Source organism: Herpailurus yagouaroundi, unplaced genomic scaffold (genome assembly GCF_014898765.1).
Source record: "Herpailurus yagouaroundi ecotype Mexico unplaced genomic scaffold, PumYag 221, whole genome shotgun sequence".
Taxonomy (NCBI): domain Eukaryota; kingdom Metazoa; phylum Chordata; class Mammalia; order Carnivora; family Felidae; genus Herpailurus; species Herpailurus yagouaroundi.
The window spans coordinates 19,933,492-19,954,435 of record NW_024412452.1 but is presented as its reverse complement, the minus strand read 5'-3'; the positions used below and the strand labels follow the sequence as shown (position 1 = coordinate 19,954,435).

Genomic DNA, 20,944 nt, shown 5'->3' with positions numbered 1-20,944 from the left:
GTGGCATTTCCCTTCACCTCTTCCTCTCTCTATATTTTCAGTCCAGCCAAGCATAAATAAGTAGGCAGTTTCTACCCTGATCACTGAAGCTCTAAAGATAGGGCACTGAACCCACTAAATGATGAATACATGCCATATGGAGCTAACGGCAAGTTCGGATATAAATTATCTCTGTATTGCTCTCTGCATTGCAGATAAAAAGTCCCTTGTGTCATCTCTTTGTACTGAGCTGTGTGTATCTGAAAACAGCAAAAATCACTGAGAAAAGTGGGACATTTAATTTTGTCTAAAAAGGACTGGGTATTGCTTGCATTGATTAGTGAATGTTTTTAAAACATTATTTGATGTTGTGCACAATTTATTTCATTGGAATACTATATTTGAAGCAAATATTTGAATTCTTCTGGCCAGCTGTATTGATAGTGCAGTGCAGTGTACAAGAGTTGGAGTCAAAAGACCCTGGTGTGGGTTCCTGCACTGCGAATAACATTTGCCAAACATTTGCAGAATACTAACAACTGTTCTGGGCAGATTATGTAGGTTATATCATTTACTCTTCACAACAACTTTAACAGACAGGTCCTACTATTTCCAATTTGTATGTGAGAAAACCATTCAGATAGCTATGAGAAGAGCTGGATTCAAATCTACGCTGTCAGCCATAAAGTCCATGCTCTTTCCATGTGACCTCTTGCCTTCTGGCTGTTTTGACCTGAAGCAGACACAAATACTTTCTTGGTCTCGTTATTCTTAGGGGAATTAAATTAAATATTCTCTAAGATCCTTCTGGGCTCTGAACACTGTCTGTGATCACTCCCTTTCTACTTTTCAAAATCTGAGTAAGCCTTTTATTTAAATACTACCCTCCTTCTTCAAACCCTAAGATAATCTTCCTATGGATGGAGGGAGGGGGGTAAACCTTTTCTGCATCAAAGATTAGAAATTATAAAGTTCAGAAATTGTTTTGCCTTAGGCCTATCTTCCTGTTGACCTATGTGCAGTCTTCTACTAGCACAAAGAGGGCATAAGAAATCCCAGTGTCCTTCAGCAGTCCCGAGGGTCTCAGACAATGTATGGTTGTGTTGTGTGATATATGGGTTTCCCTTCTGTATAGAAGTATGAACTATTTAGGAATACAAGTAACCACTTATTATCTACCTAATTTTCTTGGTATTCCTACCTAGATTCAATAAAAATACATTTGAAACATGGCATATTAATTTCTCATTAAGCTTTCCCAATTTTCTTTATGGATTGATGTGCCAAGCTAAATACAAGAGGATAGCTATGTTCTATGAAACCATCTGTAAGCATACCAATACCAAGAAGAAAAATATTGCTTTCAGGATACTCCTAGGGGTGGCTGACTGGCTCAGTCGGTAGAATATATAACTCTTGATCTTGAGGTCATGAATTCAAGCCTCACATTCGGATCAGAGATTACTTAGAGAAAAAAAAAATATACCCTGAAGGGCTCCAGAAACTGCACAGAATGGCTATGGAAAGATTAAGAGGCAAGAGTAAGTATGGCCTTAATAAAGTCTTGGACTGAGGAGATTCAAGGAAAGATAGCAAAAAGTGACCTAGTCCTAAAGTAGTTACTGCTAAAATTTTCAAATGAGTGAACTAATAGAGGACTTCTTCACCAGAGTGTGTAAGTATACAAAATATTAGATGTGCCTACTTTTGAAAGAAGAAGAGAGAAACTTTCATTTAAAAAATAGACTCTGGAAAAGACTCCTTAGGTTGCCTTTTCATTGGAACCTGACCTTCACAAAAGCACTGAAGTGATATAACTAGAAGCAGATTTTTTGAAGGCTCTTTCAGGCTCTGATTTATAGCTTGAGAGATAATTATTACAGAAAGTAAATCATTGGATGTATAAGTTGGATATTTTAGATAGCATGAATGATCAATACCATCTCCTCCCTTACACTTAATTAATTTAATCAACAAGTTATCTACTAAAATCTCTGTTCAAAAGGAACAAAAAAGAAGGAAGTCAGCATTTACTGAGTACTTTCCATATGTCAGACATATTATTTTATTTTATTCATCTCTTTGCCTTTACTCCACCCAGCCTTAATCATAGAGAAAGTATAAGTAGCCACTTTTGAAATAGACAAAATCAAAATAGGATTTTCTTTCTTCTCAACAACTAGAAATTCTACATTAGTTCTCCTTTCTTTGTAGAGGACTGATACAGGACTGGATTCAATTTTCAGAATGACTATTCTGGCTTTGATTCATGGAAGGCACAGTTATGAGTACTGAAAAGGCTACTTTCATGCAACCCTAAGTAAGGATGTATGTAACCCATTTCATCCATCCATACTCAGGAGTCCCATAATTAAATGTATAAATCATTTGAAGCCTATTATTTTTTTATAGTTACTAATCCAGCACAAATATTTAAAAATTTAAAAAGAAGTTTCAAGGTCTATAGTCACTTTTATTGAAAAGGATCTTTAAATGCATTAAAACTCAAGTCAATCTTACTTATTAAAAGACAGAAGCCTGGGGGTGCCTGGCTGGCAGTCAGTAGAGCAAGCAGCTCTTGACCTTGAAGTCATGCGTTCGAGCCCCATGTGGCACATAGAGATTACATCATCATCATCATCATCATCAACATCATCATCCATAAGTCTCAAAACCTTATCAGTGAGCTGTGAATATAATAAATATCTGTAAGTGTAACCTCAACACAGAAAATATCAAGAGTGATAGAAAAAAAAACAAGCGTAGGCTAGTTCAGAATCTATTTTGATGTGTCTCCCTAAAACAAAATTTCTGCTAATATTGAAATAATTTTTAAAAATTACAAATGTCATGGCACCTGGCTGGCTTAGTCAGTAGAGCATGTGACTCTTGATCTTGGAGTTCTGAGTTCAAGCCCCACATTGGGCAAAGAGCCAATTAAAAAAAAAAAAAAAAGTAGGGGTCCCTGGGTGACTGAGTCAGTTAAGCTTGAGACTCTTGATTTCAGCTCGGGTCATGATCTCATGGTTTGTGAGTTTGAGCCCTGTGTCAGGCTCTGTGCTGACAGTGCAGAGCCTGATTGGGATTCTCTCTCTCTTTCTCTCTCTCTCTCTCTCTGCACCTCCTCCTCAAAATAAATAAGCTTTTTATAAAGAAAGAAAAAATTTCTTTTAAAAAATTGCAAGTATTTGTTTTCATTAGCAAGAGCCCAGATCTTGTGACCATATTATGATTACATTAATACCAAACCCTGACTGAACTTTTCCCAATGAAACAATGTTATTGCGTATTTATCTGTCCTTGCATTTAACGTGAGTTGTAGTCTTTCATGCATGAATGATAAAATATACGCTGAAAACAATTACAATTATTACTAAAATAGCAGTAGATTTTGTAAATTTAGGAAGCAAAAAGTTATTTCTCAGGATTTTCTAGTATTTAGTATTTCTTCATATGGCAGAATTTGCATGCATGTTGTTTTAAAATTCTGTAAACAAATTGTGATGAGTTTGCTCTTTAATCACATTGGTATTGTCTAAAGCCCCACAGGGGATGTTGATGTGCATGGTTTTTTTTTAAATATTTTTTAATGGCACAAAAACAGACACATAGACCAATGGAATAGAATAGAAACCCCAGAACTAGACCCACAAACGTATGGCCAACTAATCTTTGACAAAGCAGGAAAGAACATCCAATGGAAAAAAGACAGTCTCTTTAACAAATGGTGCTGGGAGAACTGGACAGCAACATGCAGAAGGTTGAAACTAGACCACTTTCTCACACCCTTCACAAAAATAAACTCAAAATGGATAAAGGACCTGAATGTGAGACAGGAAACCATCAAAACCTTAGAGGAGAAAGCAGGAAAAGACCTCTCTGACCTCAGCCATAGCAAACTCTTACTCGACACATCCCCAAAGGCAAGGGAATTAAAAGCAAAAGTGAATTACTGGGACCTTATGAAGATAAAAAGCTTCTGCACAGCAAAGGAAACAACCAACAAAACTAAAAGGCAACCAACGGAATGGGAAAAGATATTTGCAAATGACATATCGGACAAAGGGCTAGTCTCCAAAATCTATAAAGAGCTCACCAAACTCCACACCCGAAAAGCAAATAACCCAGTGAAGAAATGGGCAGAAAACATGAATAGACACTTCTCTAAAGAAGACATCCGGATGGCCAACAGGCACATGAAAAGATGTTCAGCGTCGCTCCTTATCAGGGAAATACAAATCAAAACCACACTCAGGTATCACCTCACGCCAGTCAGAGTGGCCAAAATGAACAAATCAGGAGACTATAGATGCTGGAGAGGATGTGGAGAAACGGGAACCCTCTTGCACTGTTGGTGGGAATGCAAATTGGTGCAGCCGCTCTGGAAAGCAGTGTGGAGGTTCCTCAGAAAATTAAAAATAGACCTACCCTATGACCCAGCAATAGCACTGCTAGGAATTTATCCAAGGGACACAGGAGTACTGATGCATAGGGGCACTTGTACCCCAATGTTCATAGCAGCACTCTCAACAATAGCCAAATTATGGAAAGAGCCTAAATGTCCATCAACTGATGAATGGATAAAGAAATTGTGGTTTATATACACTATGGAATACTATGTGGCAATGAGAAAAAATGAAATATGGCCTTTTGTAGCAACGTGGATGGAACTGGAGAGTGTGATGCTAAGTGAAATAAGCCATACAGAGAAAGACAGATACCATATGGTTTCACTCTTATGTGGATCCTGAGAAACTTGACAGGAACCCATGGGGGAGGGGAAGGAAAAAAAAAAAAAGAGGTTAGAGTGGGAGAGAGCCAAAGCATAAGAGACTGTTGAGAACTGAGAACAAACTAAGGGTTGATGGGGGGTGGGAGGGAGGAGAGGGTGGGTGATGGGTATTGAGGAGGGCACCTTTTGGGATGAGCACTGGGTGTTGTATGGAAACCAATTTGACAATAAATTTCATATATAAATAAAAAAAATATTTTTTAAGTTTATTTATTTACTTAGAGAGAGACCACAAGCAGGGGAGAGGCAGAGAGAGAGAGAGAGAGAGAGAGAGGGAGAATCCCAAGCAGGCTCTGCACTAATAGTGCAGAGCTCAAACTCACGAACTGTGAGATCATGACCTGAGCTGAAATCAAGAGCTAGATGCTTAACCAACTGAGCCACCCAGGTGCCCCTCAAATATGGTTTTTGACTTTGAAAATATAATTTGATTGTAAACTTTTAGTTTTTTTTCTCTTTTTATTGAAGTATATATGTATGTCTAATTAACATATAGTATTATATTTGTTTCAGGTGTACAATATAATGATTCAACAATTTTATACATTACTCATTGTTCATCAAGATAAGTGTGTACTCTTAATCCTCTTTATCTGTTTCACTCATCCCCCTCTCCCCCCGACCCGCCTTCTGGAAACCATGAGTTTGTTCTCTGTATTTAAGAGCCCATTCCCTTGTTTGTCTCTTCTGTTCTTAATTTGTTTGTTTCTTAAATTCCATATATGAGTGAAATCATATGGTATTTATCTTTCTCAGTCTGACTTATTTCACTTAACATTATCCTCTCTACGTCTATCCATGTTGTCACAAGTGGCATGATTCCATTCTTATAATACGTGTGTGTGTGTGTGTGTGTGTGTGTGTGTATCTTCTTATCCATTTACCTATCAATAGACTCTTAGGTTGCTTCCATATTTTGGCTATTGTAAATAATGTTGCAATAAACATAGGAGTGCATATATCTTTTATGTATATAAATATATCTTTTTGAATTAGTGTTTTTGTTTTCCTTGGGTAATTTCCAGTTACTGAAATTATTGGATCATAGGGTAATGTGATGATCTCATTGTGGCTTTGATTGCATTTTCCTGATGATTAGTGATGTTGAGCATCCTTTCATGTGTCTGTTGGCCATTTGTATGTCTTCTTTGAAAAAATGTCTATTCAAGTCCTCTGCCTATTATTTATTTGGATTATCTTGGGTTTTTGTGGTGTTGAGTTATATGAGTTTTTCATATATTTTGGATATTAACCCCCTTACAGGATATATTACTTGTAAATATCTTCTTCCATTCAGTAGATTGCCTTTTTGTTTTGTTGGTAATTTCCTTCAGTGTGCAAAAGCTTTTGTTTTGGTGTGGTCCCAATAGTTATACTTTTGTTTCCCCTGACTGAGGAGACATTTCTAGAAAAATGTTTCTATGGCTGATATAAAAAAATTACCACCTTTGTTTTCTTCCAGGAGTTTTATGGTTTCATGTCTCAGATTTAAGTCTTTAATCCATTTTGAGTTTATTTTGTGTATGGTGTAAGAAAGTGGTCCAGTTTTATTCTTTTACATGTAGCTTCACGGTTTTCCCAGCACCATTTATTGAAGAGATTGTCTTTTTCCCATTGTATATTCTTGCCACCTTTGTCATAGATAATAACAAAGACAACATGGATGAAACTTTAAAATATGCTGAATTAAAGAGGTGAGTTATAAAAGACCACATATAATTTCATTTATATGAAATATCCATAACAGGCAAAACCATAGAGATGCAAAGTAGTGATTTCCCGGGGCGTGGGGAAGAGGGAATTGGGGAAGTGATTGCTTAATGGATATAGGGTTTCTTTTGGGGGTGATGAAAACGCTCTAAAATTACATAGTGGTAATGGGTGGCTTTTTTAACTGAATAATTCAAAATAATTATTGCATAAGATTGTGAACAAATCCTGACCAGCTATAAAGCCACGGAAGATCTAGTAGCCAAGAATGCATGATTTTAAAACTTTATTACCCACTAGGGGCTGTTCTTATGCCCCTCAACCAAATGCTTAACTAACCATATATATTTAGTCAAGGTTAGGAAACTGGAGTAGACTAAAGAAGAAATTAGAATACCACTGGAAACCTTTTCAAAGAAAAGATCCTACCTTTTCCCTACAAACTAGTCAGATTTGAAACTCATAGTGTTTGGAATTTTCTGGCTGACCTCAGCTGAAATGAAAATGCCAGGGAGAGGAGGCAGGTGTAGTGATGAAGGATTTGCACAGTTTGAGATATTTTGGCCATTGTCAACAAACTTTTGGAAGATCAAATCAAGAGCCCTTGAATGTCCTTAGGTTAATTTAGAAAGTTGCTCCATCCAGAAAGGGGGCTTTAACTTTTTTTTTAAAGAGTACATTCTCCTTCTCCAAACCAACCTAAAGGTCCTTTTCCTCTTTACCCTTCATAAATTCAGTGTATTGGTTAGGATTATGTACCTTTACATGTGACAGAAAAGAAAACCCACAAAAGAACTGTGGCTTATGTGATTATTTCTGTTTCATATAAAAGAAGTCTGCTGGTAAGCAGTGTAAGGTTAAGGGTATTTATTCTACAAATTTGGGGGGGACCCAGATTGCTTCCAGCTTGCCACTTGCTGTCCTTCATCCTCATGATCCAAGATAGCTGTTGGAGATCTAGCCAACCCAGCTATATCTCAACAATAGGATGGAGGGACCAGGAAAGGTACATTCCCTCCCTTTGAGAAAACTTCCTAGAAATTATAAGACTTAGCCAAATTTAGGCACAAGCCATAATCTAACTGCAAATGAGGCTTGGCAGGTCTTCAGCTGACTGGAAATGGCTCAGTTAAATCTGGGTTCTTATTGCTAGAGAAGAAAAGGAGAATGGATATTCAGAGGCAAGTAACAATCTTTGCCTATAAATTTTGGTTGGGGTCCAGGCAAACCTAGAACACACATCTCCTAAATCCAAGTGTAGGGCACTTTTACATTTTAAATTTCTGTGTTAGAATACTATATTTTGCCAAGCTCTCCAGCACATTCAGTTGTCCTGTGACGTTTGGTTAAATGTGGCTGCAGAATAATATAATTGGCAAGTGCCTTTTGTCAGTGGTCTGTTTCTATGTTGTTTTGATTTCCTTAATATCTGTTTCATGAGCTATAACTGACACATCATAAACTTTACCCATTATGTGACTTTCAAATTGTACAATTCATGGGGCACCCGGCTAGCTCAGTTGGTGGAACATGTGACTCTTGGTCTCAGAGTTGTAAGTTTGAGCTTCACATGGGGTGTAGAGATAACTTAAAATCTTTAAAACAATAGTGTACAATTCAATGCTTTTTCATATGTTCACAGAGTTGTGCACCCATCACCGCTATGTAATTTTCAAGTATTTTCATCACCCCCAAAAGAAACCCTATATCCATTAGCAATCACTTTTCCATTTCCCTCTTCCCCAAGGCCCTGGCAATCACTAATCTACTTTCCATCTCTATGGTTTTGCCTATTATCGACATTTCATATAAATGAAATTATATGTGGTCTTTTATAACTGACCTCTTCCATTTAGCATATTTTAAAGTTTCATCTATGTTGTCTCATCTATTAAAGGAATGTACTTTATTCCTTTTTATGGCTGAATAACATTCTGTCATATGGATATCCATAGCTGGCTTATCCTTCCATCACCTGATGAAATTTGGGTTGTTTCCACTTTATGACTATTATGAATAATGCTGCTATGAACACTCATATACACATTTTTGTGTAGCCATATGTTTTCATTTCTATCGTGTGTATACCTCGGAGTGGAATTGCTGACTTACATGATAACTCTATGTTTAACATTTTGCGGAACTGCCAAACTCTTTTCCAAAGTGGCTGTTCCTTTTTATGATCTGACCAGCAATGCATAAGGGCTTCATTTTTTTTTTAATTTTTAAAAAATATTTATTTATTTTTGTGAGAGAAAGAGAGAGAGAGAGAGAGAGAGAGAGCGTGAGCTGGGGAGGGGCAGAGAGAGGGAGACACAGAACCTGAAGCAGTCTCCAGGCTCGAACTCATAAACTGTGAGGTCATGACCTGAGCTGGAGTTGGACGCTTAACCAACTGAGCCACCCAGGTGCCCCAGACCAGCACTTGTTATTATCTTTGATTTTAAGCCATCCTACTGGGTCTGAAGTGGTATCCCATTATGGTTTTCATTCCCATTTCCCTGATGGCAAATGATGTTGAGCATCTTTTCATATGCTTATTGATCATTTATATATCTTCTTTGGAGAAATGACTATTTAAATCTGTTGCCAATTTTTTTTTTCAATATATGAAGTTTATTGTCAAATTGGTTTCCATACAACACCCAGTGCTCATCCCAAAAGGGGCCCTCCTCAATACCCATCACCCACCCTCCCCTCCCTCCCACCCCCCATCAACCCTCAGTTTGTTCTCAGTTTTTAAGAGTCTCTAGGGGCGCCTGGGTGGCGCAGTCAGTTAAGCATCCGACTTCAGCCAGGTCACGATCTCGCGGTCCGTGAGTTCGAGCCCCGCGTCAGGCTCTGGGCTGATGGCTCGGAGCCTGGAGCCTGTTTCCGATTCTGTGTCTCCCTCTCTCTCTGCCCCTCCCCCGTTCATGCTCTGTCTCTCTGTGTCCAAAAATAAATAAAAAACGTTGAAAAAAAATTTAAAAAAGAGTCTCTTATGCTTTAGCTCTCTTCCACTCTAACCTCTTTTTTTTTTTTTCCCCTTCCCCTCCCCCATGGGTTTCTCTTAAGTTTCTCAGGATCCACATAAGAGCGAAACCATAGGGTATCTGTCTTTCTCTGTATGGCTTATTTCACTTAGCATCACACTCTCCAGTTCCATCCACGTTGCTACAAAGGGCCATATTTCATTTTTTCTCATTGCCACGTAGTACTCCATTGTGTATATAAACCACAATTTCTTTATCCATTCATCAGTTGATGGACATTTAGGCTCTTTCCATAATTTGGCGATTGTTGAGAGTGCTGCTATAAACATTGGGGTACAAGTGCCCCTATGCATCAGTACTCCTGTATCCCTTGGGTAAATTCCTAGCAGTGCTATTGCTGGGTCATAGGGTAGGTCTATTTTTAATTTTCTGAGGAACCTCCACACTGTTTTCCAGAGTGGCTGCACCAATATGCATTCCCACCAACAGTTGTTGCCAATTTTTAAATTGGATTATTTGTCTATTGTTGAGTTAGACAAGCTCCTTATCAGATATGTGATATGGAAATATTTTCTCCCATTTATTGGCTATCTTAACTTTCTTAATGGTGTCTTTAAAATACAAAAGTTTTTAATTTTGATAAGGCACAATTTTTCTTTGTTGTTCATGCGTTTGTTATCATATCTAAAAAACATTGCCAAGCCCAAGTTCCCAAAGATTTACTCCTGTTTCTAGTAAGAGTTTTATAGTTTTAGTGGTTAACATTTAGGTTGATAATCCTTTTTGCGTTAATTTCGGTATATGGTGTTTTGTACTCTTAAGCTTTATAATGCAATAACAAAATTATTGTGAATCATGGGTATCTCTCCAAAGAGTGTCCAAACAACCTCAGCAATTCGTACTGGAAAAGATTGAGCTCTTTGGGCTAGATTGGCATTTCCATTACTCTAGAAAGAGTAATATGGTATAACAATGCTTCTTTTGTTTATAATTTATCAGAGATAATTTACAAAATGACCAAAATTGACTACTGTCCCCTTTAGAGTTGAGTATAAACAATCGAATTAGGAATTGGTACATTTAACAATAATATCTTCCATGTTCCTGACAGACACCATTATGCCCTCATGGGAATTGTGACTATAAACTTTCAATTTTTGATCAATCAGAAAATTAAAGTTAGACAAATGCAATCAAATAGCCACAACTAAATTGGTACAGCAACTGAGGAAAATAGTATAGATATTACTCAAAAAATTAAAAATAGAGGGGCACCTGGGTGGCTCAGTCAATTAGACGTCTGACTTTAGCTCAGGTCATGATCTCACAGTTCATGGGTTTGAGCTCCATGTCGGGCTCTGTGCTGACAGCTCAGAGCCTAGAGCCTGCTTCGAATTCTGTGTCTCCTTCTCTCTCTGCTCCTCTCCTGCTCTCACTCTGTCTCTCTCTTTCTCTCTCTCTCTCAAAAATAAACATTAAATTTTTTATATTAAAAATGAAATACTGTATGATCCAATAATTACACTAACTGGATATTTTACACAAAGGAAATGAAAACACTAATTTAAAAGATATATGCACTCCTATGTTTATTGCAGCATTGTTAATCATAGCCAAGATATGGAAGTAACCTAAGAGTCAACTGATAGATGAATAGATAAGGAAGATGTGATATTATATATATATATATAATATAAAAATATAATAAATAATTTTTATTTTTAAATAAAAAATATATAAAATATAATATCATATATAATGCAGCCATAAAGAAGGATGGGATCACTCCATTTGTGCCAACATGGATGGACCTAGAGAGTATAATGCTAAGGGAAATAAGTCAGACCAAGATAAAAACAAATACTTTATGATTTCACTCATATGTGTAATCTAAAAAAACCCAAATGATAAACACACAAAAAAGCAGAATCAGACCTATAGATACAGAGAATAAACTGAAGGTTGCCAGAGGTGGGGAATGGGGGAAGGGAGTGGGAGATACAGGTTCCCAGTTATGCAATGAGTTAGTCACGGGAATAAAAGTCACACCATAATGAAAACAAAAACAAAAGTAGCCCCAAGGGGGAGAGAAACAACTTTTTTAAGGTAGCAAAAACTAGATTACCATAATGGAAACAACTGTTGAGAAATTCTAAATGCCTCTTTTAGATTCTGCACACATGTATCCATTTATTAAAGGCAGGAATTTTTAAAATCACAGAAACAGAGTCGAAGGGGTCTTAAGAGGGTATCTCTTCTAGCCCTTACCTCCAGGTAGCAAAGTATCATTTTCCCATTTCCATTTTACAGATGAGGCAAATGAAGCAAACTTTGCTCGGTTTCATTTCCTGGCTTTCTCAGTTTCGGCTTCTCTCTCAGGTGGACTTGTTCTAGCAGAGGTCTCTCGTAGCAGAGTAGTCATCCTCCTAGCTACCAATCCCAGAAAAAATTTCTTCTCTTTCCTAATCATTCTACTTTTACCAGTTGTCCCAGAACTGTGTTTGCCTGGCTTGACATGGAGTTGTGTGTACATATATATGTATGTCTACCCCTCCCCCTTCCATCCAAAGAAGTTACGTGAGTTCCTAGGATGACAAAATTAGTAAGTGATGGAGCTACAACAGTAACCCAGTTCTCTCAGGGTCAGCCTCATCATCTGCTCTGTGTGCATCACTGTAAGTGGCTTGAGTTGCTTTAGACTACAAGACAGTAACAGATTTCTAATATCTCTTTTAATTCTGTCTTAGACTGCTTCTTCTGTTTGACTGTTTCCTATTTTATGAGCTATCACATTTGTGATAGCTTACATTTTTATTATATCATATTTTTTCTCTGAAACTAGTTTTGAGTTTCTTGAAGTCTCCAGCTGTGACTTATGTATTTTTAAATGTAAAAAATTTTATACATTTTTATGCATTTTTACAATGTATTTTTTGACATTAACACTTTCTTGCAAATAGTAGGCACCTGGCAAATATTTGCTTGTTTGAGCAGAGAAAAGAATCCTCCCTACAGAATGTGAAAATAGGAGGGGAGTTAAACACGAGCCTTCAATTAGAGACTGATGGGGAAAATACCCAGCAGCACCATGAAATACATGGTTCTGGATCTCAAAAAAGCAATTCAAGCACATAAAAAGTACTGATTAAAACTTATCCTTTTTGTGATATAAAATACAGAAGATACTCCTAGGAATAGAATGTTTTCTGAAAGAAAATCTTCATTCAATCCCCAAACCGAGGCGTGTCCATGGGCAAAATGGATCTAGAATCAGAACACCTTAGATGTAGTAGGAATGGATTTATTCAAGGAGAATTTTCATTTTTATCAATTAGATACAATTTATAAACAGAAACTATAGATGAAACGCATTTAGATAGTGAAAGAACATTTTAATGAGTACATAGGGGCGCCTGGGTGTCTCAGTTGCTTAAGCGTTTGACTTGGCTCAGGTCAAGATCTCATGGTTTGTGAGTTCGAGCCCCACATTAGGCTCTGCGCTGACGTTGTGGAGCCTGCTTGGGATTCTCTCTCTCCTTCTCTTTCTATGCCCCTCCCCCACTTGCACACGCATGTACACACTCTCTCAAATAAACCTTAAAAAATAAAAAGAGGGGCGTCTGGGTGGCACAGTCGGTTAAGCGTCTGACTTCAGCCAGGTCACGATCTCGCGGTACGTGAGTTCCAGCCCCGCGTCGGGCTCTGGGCTGATGGCTCGGAGCCTGGAGCCTGTTTCCGATTCTGTGTCTCCCTCTCTCTCTGCCCCTCCCCCGTTCATGCTCTGTCTCTCTCTGCCCCAAAAATAAATAAAAAACGTTGAAAAAAATTTAAAAAAAAAAAGAGTACATAAAGACTTACATAATATCTTCAATCTAAGACTATAGTTATACAATTTTAGTCATTATTGTAAAAAACAATTTAAAACATTAAGGGAGAATTTTAAAAAGAAATGGTATCACTCATAGCCTTTACACCCTAGCATAAAATTTTATATTCTCTTTAAGTATTTATTCTCTGCGTATTTTTACATTTTCTAAAATCATAGAACACATATAAGATAAAAGGTAATTTGTAACTATTTTACCTCTAAGGATATCTAGGAAGAGAGCTAAAATATTTCTGAGCATAAAGCAGTGAAAATAAGCTTTTTATATTTTATTTTCTGAAAATTATTTTACCAAGTCAAAAGGGAAATTAGGATAGGTGTGTGTTTCTTAAGATCCTGTCACATTCCTAATAACCATTCTTAGAAGCTACATGTTGAGCTCCAAGGAATGCATTGATCAGATTGGCTTAGTTAACCTTTAACAAATAATCTCTCAATCAATGTAGTTTCAGTTTTGGCATGCTAATTTTACATTTTGTAGTTACAGTAGTGTTGCCCTATATCAATAATTTAAAAAAAATGGATCAATATTATAAAGTGGTTCAATGAAGCATAAAATAATGATAAAATAGTAATGTAAATATTACAATTCAAATAAAGAAATAAACACAAATTGCAAACAGAACTCCAGTGCAAATATAGATTATAAATCTGTATTAGCTGTGACAAATCTATATGTGACTTTGTACAGGAAATAAATATGTAAATTGGAAGCACAACAATAAGTATCTGAAAATTAAATTTCATTGAGTGGGCTTTCTATTGTTAGTCCCCAGTGCATTGTCTCTTATAACATTTTTCTCAGTTAGCTTTTTTTTGTCATTGTTAAACGAAGCATAGTGTGGCCTTTTATCAACTGAGATTTTTCTAACGCAAATATTTAATAACGGTTTCCAACTGATGCAGAATGTGAGTTCCATGAGGGCAGGGATTTTATCTGTTGATGTGCTACATTCCCAATACTTAGCACAATGCTTTGAGCTTAGTAGTTATTCACAAGTTATTAATGAATAAATGAATTTTTTAGTAAAAACATCATCAAGGAAAATCAAAATCTTAAAACTATTATTCAAAGTTGTACTCTCTGTAGCAAAACTAGGTACAAGTTACATTGTTGTCTTAAAGCTTACAAAATCAGCTGAAAATTAATAAGATGTTAATATGAGAAAGCAGAAGGAACTATTGGCAAAACTATTTGATCAAAAACATTCCGGGGCATTGCACATGTGCATAGCACATAATGTTGAAGAGCAGTTACTATCATCATTCACTTTCCAGCATGACATATATGAAGAAGTACTCAACAAGTTACCCTTATTCATTATTGACAACCAACTGCAAGATTTGGGTAATTATTTTGTAAACTGGCGTGTAAAGCTGGAGAAGAGGCATGTATAAGGTAGCTTTGTGAGTAATTATGAGATACGTTATTATAAGAATAAAAGAAGTTCAGCAGTCATCAATAGGCTTCTGTTTTTGCTTTGGTTGTTTGAGGACAGAGTGAATATTTTAAAGATGATCAAGCTATGACCTTTAAATATATGTCTTTTTAGTATATGTTGTGTGAAGAAAGACACACAAGTACAACATTCTTGTTTTCTACACTGAAGTATATAATACTTGTTATCAGGGGAAGGGTGCACATATAAGTTTTTGAAATGAGAAATGGGACTCTGATAATGCCAGATAATTATTTCACACCAAGTGTAGCTTAGCACTATATTCAATATCTAAGATAGACTAAATTTATTTCAGGGATAAGATGTCATGGTTTTTAATGTTGAAGATACCAGGATTTTTTAGAAGATTGAACTGTGGCACAAAAACTTAACTCTTGCACAACAGTTGACTTTCTTTTTTTTGGAGAAAAATATCAGTGATTCATTATCGGGAATATTTTAAAATAGCATCCAAAAGTTGCTACAAAATATGAAGAAATGTCCAGCACATCTTACAAAGTCCTTTTTGCTAGCAGGCTATGTTCTGCTCTCTGTAAGCCTCGTCACTAATTTGGTGATTTGCTGTAAAAAGAGAGATCTGGAATGATACTGCAGCTCTCTCTGGCTCTATGCTATTGCCCTTGGCCTGGAATTTTTTTTTTTTTTTTCACTTCAGCTTGCTTAAGCAGATTGCCCAAACTGTGCATGAGTTTTGCCCTCTGAAAGCTGGGTTCATTTTCCATTTCTACTCATCTGGGACAAGCTTCTACAAGAGGGCTTCTTTCCTTTGGCCCATGCCTAATGCCCTGGTAAGTGGGGTTCCGCCTGATTTCAGCTTGCTGTTGTTTTTTTTTTGCACTGTTTGAGATGGAAATGCTCTGATTTAACACCACATGGTGGGTATTCAATGCCCTCCCAGATTGTGAATTCCTATTGCTTTTTCTTTGCCTCTCCTGTCTAACCTTATTATTTCAGAAGATGTTAATTTTATTATCTTGTTCACATTAAATATAGTCATCTAGGAATTATTCAGAGGAAAACACTGGCTGGATGCTGTTTCTGGTTACCTAGCATTTATTCCAATTTTTTAAAACATAGAAGAAAAGAAGCAGAGGTTATTCTACTCTTTATGATTCATCAAAGATTCTTTACATTTCATGGGAAATGGCCAATAAATCTTGGTCAGGAAACTCTACTGATTTTATAGGAGATAAATTTACTGAATTTAGCAAAAGGTTTCTCGGAAATGGCTCCTAATTCCAACTCAGACCTTTGTTGCAATACCTCTAGAAATGGCCCACTTATTTGTGATGTGTAAATATCTCATAACTGCACCTGCTTTCACATACACAGTATTTGTGCACTGTGACTTCACTATCCAAAAATTATCTCAAGTAATTTGAAGGATCAGACCAAGAGAATGGTGCAGACCAGCGAGGGTACTCTAGAGTCAAAGTTGTATTTGGCTGTTCCACATTAGGATAGCTGGGCCAAATATGCTTATGGCTGTCATCCACCCAAATGCTTAATGTCTGTGTGGTGTTGCTAGCATTTTGAGTCTCCACCTTTTGAATATCATTAATGCCTGTAATCATTCTTGAGGATTTCTGAGCCTTCTCATCATTCAATATACTCCTCCAGATTAACAATAGAAGTCAGACCTACTGAATCACCAAAGAATGGTCTCTATAGACTCGCATCTGTCTCTATCTGAATTTCAAGGCCGTTAAGGATGCTCCTCTGTCTCTACCAACCCAGGTTAGTCTTTCCTAGAAGCTATAGAACTAGACAAAACTGGTTTTTTAGGATGCAAATTAGGTCCTGGAATTAGTGTCATCTCAGGTTCAATGTACAAAATTTCGTTATGACTAACTGCATGACTTGTTCATGGGAAACTAGCATGGAAACAATTTAACAAAAGGATACCCTCTTTTTAGTTGAAAGATGGTTTTCTTCATTTTTTTAAGTTAAAAAAATTTTTTTAAAGTTTATTTTGAGAGAGAGAGAGAAAAAGCACAGTGGGGGGTGGGGAGCAGAGAGAGAGGAAGAGAGAGAGAATCCCAAGCACACTAGCAGTGTGGAGCCCAATGCAGGGCTCTAACCCATGAACTGTGAGATCATGATCCGAGCTAAAATCAGATGCTTAACCCACTGAGCCACCCAGGCACCCTTAAGCTTTTTGTTTGTTTGTTTTATTTTGTTTTGCTTTGTTTTTTTAATTAGAGAGAGAGAGAGAGAGAGAGAGAGAGAGAGAGAGAGAGAGAATAAGTGGGAGAGAGGGGCAGAGGGATATATAGAGAGAATCCCAGGCAGGCTCCATGCTCAGAGTGGAGACTAACGGGGTACTCAATCCCACAAACCCTGGGATCATGTCCTGAGCTGAAATCAAGATTCCGATGCTCAACCGAGCTACCCAGGTGCCCCTGAAGGATGGTTTTCTGATGCAGGTTTTCTAAGCTTTCAACCAAAGAACTTGGGTTCTATGATAAAGAAAGAAAGACTGTTTTTAAAAGAATAAATATTAATTTAAAAGTATTTTGTTAGAATTATTATTTGAGGTTTTATAGCAGGTACAAATCTCAATCTAAAAAAAATCTGGTTTTCAAGAAATATAATTTCATTTTTCTATAACTCAATTTCTGTTTCAAGCTCTGATTTCACAAGGGGTGGCAGACACTTAATCATAGTCACTTTGGCAGGGACTGCATCTAAATTGAAGGGGTTTACATAGTATTAGAGGAAGGGGGTTGAGCATTTGATCCTTGCTCCTCCTCTACCATGCTGGCTCTCCCAAGGTTTCCAATCTGCATCCTTCCTCAATAGCAGTCATTCCCACACATTGCTGCTGGGTCAATCTTGGTCTATCAACAAGGCCCCTTTAGGTCTGTTGGTTTCTGTTCCCTCTGCACCCTTTTTGGTGTCTGGAAATCATTGTGTTGGGTTTTCAGAACATTCATGGTACTATGTAAGGCTTCACTGTCCATTATGGTAGCTATCAGTCACATGCAACTATTTACATTAAAATTAATTAAGATTAAATATTAATACTCCTGTTTCTCAGTTACACTAGCCACATTTCAAGTGCTTAATAACCCCAAGTGACTAGAGGCTACTATATTGGACACGATGAACATTTTGTTCATCACAGAAAGTTCTATTGAACTGTACTCTAAAGTCTGGGCTGGGCTAGACACATAGTTCAGCTTTTTCTTCTCTCTGGGGTCTTGCCACCTCCCTTTGGCTCTAACAAGGAAAAAGAATGTTGAGTTATCTCTCTCAGATCTCAGATTCCATAGATAGATCCTGCTATTTCAACTGCACCTCTCTACAACTTGTGCCAGAGTAGAGTGAAACTAGGACTTACTGTCCTAAGGACCCACCAGCATCTAGCTTCTCAATATTTTCCTCCCAATTCTTCTTCCCCTTCCAGTTCAGGAAATCCATTTCTCATCTCTATGAAAGGAAGTTTCGCTATTGTCTATAGCAACAGTATCCAATAGGAATATAATGCAAGCCACATGTATAATTTAAATTTTTCCTGTAACAATATTAACATGGTAAAGTAACAGGTGAAATTAATTTTTAATATCTTTTATTTAACCCAATATATCCAAAATATTATAATTTCAACAGGTAATCAATATAAAACTATGAATAAGATATATTCCACTCTTTTTTTTACATGATAAGTCTTTGATATTGGTGTATATTTTATATTTACAGCACATCTCAATTTGAACTAGCCGTATTTCAAGTGTTCAATAGTCACCTGTGGCTAGAGGTTATCATACTGAACAGTGTAGGTCTCTAGTAGGATCCATTTCATTGCTCCCTAAAGGACTATGATTTAGAAACTCAAAAGCCAGGGGAAAGTTCCCTGTTTCTCTGCATTCTGTTATATTCCTTTCCTGAAACAATGAGCAAAGACCAGCCTAAATGAGGGTGGGTGTGATGCTGAGGGTGTATCAGGGTAGAGTCTAGGAGGAGAAAGGCCATAAGATAAAAAGAAGTACATGGAAAAACAATTACTACAGAAACCATCAATTAATATTTTAAAGTATTAGCCTGCCACAATGAGTATTTTTAGGACATAAGAACTGCTGTAGGATTGTCAGGAGTAAATTTGTTAACTGTGGATTTAAAAGAAATAATTTCATTAGCAGTTAAAGATTGCAGGAATGTTGTATATAGTATAACTGCTATGGTAACTGGAAAACAATGCAAAAACCTGCAGTGCTATTATTGGGAGTAAATCTTATTAGTATGACTAAGGCACAGATAAGTTCTATTAGTAGTTAAATCCTGCAGTAATATGTCTGACAATTTTTACTGCAAAAACTGTAAAACCTAAAGATAAAAATTTTATCATCAGGAATGACAATAATTCAAGCCTTTGGTTGCATTTCATGGACTAAAATCTCCATTTTGGAGGTTTCTGAAACGGTGACTAGCAAAGCTGCTTCAAGGAAAATACTTTCTATAATTTCAAAAGTGTCATGGCAAAGAAGATTGAAATTTTGGAGATTTCCACTTATTTCTTTGTATTCTGTCTTCACTGTGATCTTGATGAAATTTAAAGGCAAAATCAAAATTATTTTAAATGTTGAATATTTTGTGAAGTAAAAATCTATTTATAAAATTTTGCAGTCAACACCTGGGTCAAGTGAACAGGACAGTTAAAGTAACATACATCCACAGGTCTATTATGCAGCTTAAGTCTGAGATGGAAGGAAATGATAAATCAAGACTGGAGTAAGTAGGGGATTAGAAAAGGCTTTGAGGTGTAGTTCTTGTGTGGAAGGGCGGGAGAGGGTCGGAAGGATTTGCACACCGGTAGGTAGGGAGAATGGGGGCTTTAAGAAAAAGGTAACTTCCAGCATGTCAAAAGATCTCAACTAATATATGGCATGAAAGGTGGTCATGAGAATTGAGGGTAAGTGAATTTATAGTAATTATTATAAAATCTTGAGCCCACATAAGTTATTGGTTTTCTGGTCTTGGTAATCACTGAGACAATGGGAAAGGAATAATGTTAAATGTACTATTTCTTTAGTCCTGAGGTAGCTATGTTTGGCAGCAACTAAGTATTGCTCAAGTATTCTTGAATACTGGTTGTTTTTTTCTTGACTGTTTATGTTCGCTACCAAACACAATGGTGTACATTATTAATTACCATTTAGTGACTGTTTTACTATGTATCAAGTACTTTACTTATGTATCTTCCATCTTCTCAACATCCCAGAAAGGCAGGCATGGTTATTTGGTTGCTAGAATAAGAAGTCAAGACTCGGGTTAATTTGCGTTATTTTCTTGCATGCTAAACACCTGTTTATGAAAAACTCCTTGAGAATAGGGACTGTATCTTTTATGTACTATTAATTGTATTTAATATGATCAATACTCAGTTGGTTTCAATAAGTTTTAGCTAAGCAGATGAAAAAAAATCTTAAGATATTCTATAAGAAAGTTTCTTCAATAAATTTGGTTAGCAAACAGGTTATTAAAAAAAAGTTACGAGAGAAAAAGCTGTTTGGTGGAGACTTTAGGAGCTAGCTTATGAACTTGAGCTCAGCAGCAGAACAATGTCAAGGTCTGCTCTTAATTTCTTCATTTTGAACCTTGATCTCTTCTTAGCAATCTGTGCAACTAGAATGAAAAAGAAGAGTTTACATCCAGGAAAAATACTTCTCCAAAAATAAAAGCTGTCCTGTAAGAAATTCTTTCTTAGTCTCTTGAGAAAGATTCTTTAGGGGCCCTATATACTCCTTCTCCTTCTTGGTTCTTTTTTTTTTTCTTCTTCTTCTTCTTCTACTTCTTCCTCAAGAAAAGACATGTATTTATTTATTTATTTATTTATTTTTTTATATATGAAATTTATTGTCAAATTGGTTTCCATACAACACCCAGTGCTCATCCCAAACGGTGCCCTCCTCAATACCCATCACCCACCCTCTCCTCCCTCCCACCCCCCATCAACCCTCAGTTTGTTCTCAGTTCTCAACAGTCTCTTATGCTTTGGCTCTCTCCCACTCTAACCTCTTTTTTTTTTTTTTTCCTTCCCCTCCCCCATGGGTTCCTGTTAAGTTTCTCAGGATCCGCATAAGAGTGAAACCATGTGGTATCTGTCTTTCTCTGTATGGCTTATTTCACTTAGCATCACACT

General features: G+C 36.7%; 1 protein-coding gene across 3 annotated transcripts in view; it reads left to right on the top strand.

Annotated features, from left to right (window-relative positions):
* Positions 1-20,944, top strand: part of EHBP1 (EH domain binding protein 1) — a 364,778-nt gene that overhangs the window by 8,818 nt on the left and 335,016 nt on the right. Inside the window, exon 1 of one of the 3 annotated variants that reach the window (XM_040458287.1) lies at positions 15,486-15,590. The exons of the other annotated variants lie outside the window; for them this stretch is intronic. The gene's annotated coding sequence lies outside the window, so the exon portion shown is untranslated. Of the gene's footprint in view, positions 1-15,485; positions 15,591-20,944 lie in introns of those variants that run through there. 3 annotated transcript variants of the gene reach the window in all.